We start from the raw sequence: 2967 nt of genomic DNA on the forward strand, positions 1-2967 counted from the left end.
TACAAGAGCTAGTTCCAGGACAGGAACCAAAAGCTACGGAGAAACCCTGTCTAGAAAAAAAAAAAAAAAAAAAAAAAGATTGTAAATGTCATTGTACAAGTTGTATGATAACCATTTTTCACATGTCTTCTTATAATACATAAAAATAATTTTGACCAGCTTGGCTAAGAAATAAATATTAGTTAAGCATCTCTAACACAAAACATATTTCCTTAAAGTTCTCATAATGTCTGGAGTAAACAGGAAAAATGAGCAATAAACAGAAGAGGTATGGAATGTAAGTGCTATCATTTGTCATTCAAAGAAAAATGGGTTGATTCTGCCTTAATGATAAGATGATGGGGAAACAACAGAATCGAACTTACGGAAGCAATAGATACATGGGGAAAAAAGGAAGTCTCAGGACAGGAAGTTGGGTCATTGAGTAAAAGAAATTGACATACAAACACGTGAATTAAAGTCCCCAGAAGCACTTAAAGGCTGGATGCGTGGGGTTCAAGTGCAGTACCTGTTCCAGCAGTGAGAGGGAAGCCAATGAGAAAGGAGTACTCAGAAGGGGTTGGGCCATAAATTTACACATACACAGTGGAGAAACAGAGACCATATCTTTAACCATTTTCATGATTAGAATTAGCACCTGACGTTGTCTTCTGCCCTCTATATCCGTGCTGTGTGTCATATGCAGTTCACACTTGAACAGATGATAACACACATGATGGGTAGGTGAGGATTAAAAAAAAGAGCAGGAAAAGGAAGAAACGAAATGAGCTCAGCCTAGTTCCCTCTCTCTGTTCTGTGTATACTTGCCTGTTCATGTAATGCATTACACGGGTAAAAGGACCTTAGCAGGTGTACTTCTTACAGCCTTGGATTTCCTAGGCTGAAGAAACGTAAGCTGAAATTGATATTGTTTACCATATGCCTAGTTTCTGGTTACCTCTTTCAATTGACATGGCTACAACATTTCTAACACAGACTCTGACAAAGCTGTCTGGTCAATTAGCTGTTATCCTGAGATGTCTCTCCCCTGGTTTGTTCTACTACTGAATTTCCTTTGATTTTTAATAGATATTGGCTTAGTTTTGTTGTTGTGTTGTTTACGCATGGAATTGCATAATTATTTTGTGATTGTTGAAAACAGCTTCTTGGTGTCTCAAACTTTATTATGCTTGAAATTTTCATTGTCACATAACAAAACACTTGAAATCAATTTTAAGTGAGACTATCCGTCCGCAAATATAGAGTAAAGGCTCTGAGCACAGAGCGTCCTCTTTGACTTTCTAAAAGTCACAACCTCTTGGACAACGTCTTATTTTATGGTTAGTCACTTTAAAATTTAGGTCTCTGAAGAAGTCCAAAAATCTGTGACAGCATGGGGGACTGATGGCGGAGAAGTGCTGACTCAGCCCTTGGATGTTCCGTGACGACTTCTCACCTGCACTTAGCAGCTGTTTACTGCTTGGTTCACTGGAGCATATGATGCTGAACCAAGACACAGGTCAATAAAGCCATTTGCAGTGATCAACCCTCGGAGAGAGCTGATGAATCAACCAAAACTCCTCTAGGCTGAAGGAAAATTTTGCACTTTAGGTAGTAACACGTAATCAAATGAATCAGCAGTCTGCGCATCTCCCTAATTAATTTTACTACCTTTGGGGAGGCATGAAACAAACTTCTAATGCCCTCTTCCCCTTCGGTAAGGATGTGAGTGCTTAGATATCAAATTATGCAGGCAACCTTTAAAAGCTGACTTTTAAGTACTTACACAGTGATTTCTTGATTTTTATGCATTAAGGCTTTTATTCATTTAAGTTTTCATGACTTGTTATATTCATATATCAATCACAAGATTACCAAAACACAAAATATGACATTTTTATCCCAGTCTGTATAAATAATACAACAGCAAAAACTAAAACCAGTGTCTCACATAATTTTATATCTGACCCCAAAGATTGGAGTTATTGTCATGCTGTGTGATAGATATTAGATCATAAGCTCCCAAGTAAATATCTGATTTGACAAAGAGAGTTGTCAACCATATAGTCATAATCAAATGGGTGTTTAAGACAGTAACATAGAAGAAACAGTGAATGGTGGCCTTCAAATGTATGCAATTTATAGAATTAATGGATTCTTAGGGTATGTGTGGTCCTATAAACTCCGACTAAGAAAACTCTCTAGGATGTATGAAAAGGACAACTGAGACTTTTCATGTTCAATTGAATTTGATTAATTCAAAATCATCTCAAGTTTCAAATTTTTATGCATTAGAGATACTAGTCTATTACATGAGTGCTAGAGATTCCTGGATAGCTGTCAGGTTCACATGATAGCTTTCTGAGTTTTGTAAGGTATTTCAATTCTTTCAAGTCTTCTTTTTTATTTAATTTATTTTTAAAAAGAAAACAAACTATATATATTTTTTTCATTTTACTTACTTAACAATCCCAGTTACCATTCCCTCTCCTCCTCCCATTCCCTTCACCTACCCTCCCATTTCACTTCTATCCACTCCTCAGAGAGGATAAGGCACATTGTTTTGGGGATGGTCCAAGGCCCTCCCTACTATATCTAGGCTGACCAAGGTATTCCAATAGGTTCCCAAAGAGCCAGTACAAGAGGTAGGGATAAAACTTGGTGCCACTGCCCTGAAGTGGCCCTGAAGTCTTTCCCAGTCATACAACTGTCACCTTCATTCAGAGGGACTCTTTTGGACTTATGCTGGTTCAACATTAAGAAAACCTATCAATGTAATCCATCATATAAACAAACTGAAAGAAAATACGATGTGATCATCTCATTAGATGCTAAAAAACATTCAACAGAATCCAACACCCCTTCGTGATAAAGGAATGTCTTAGAGAGATCAAGGACAAAAGAAATGTTTCTAGACATAATAAAAGCATATGAAAAAAATCTTGTGGCAGGATACAAGATTAACTCAAAAGAATCAGTAGCCCTTCT

Source organism: Alexandromys fortis, unplaced genomic scaffold (genome assembly GCF_014885135.2).
Source record: "Alexandromys fortis isolate MF-2015 unplaced genomic scaffold, M_Fortis_MF-2015_v1.1 scaffold_37, whole genome shotgun sequence".
In the NCBI taxonomy this organism is placed as follows: domain Eukaryota; kingdom Metazoa; phylum Chordata; class Mammalia; order Rodentia; family Cricetidae; genus Alexandromys; species Alexandromys fortis.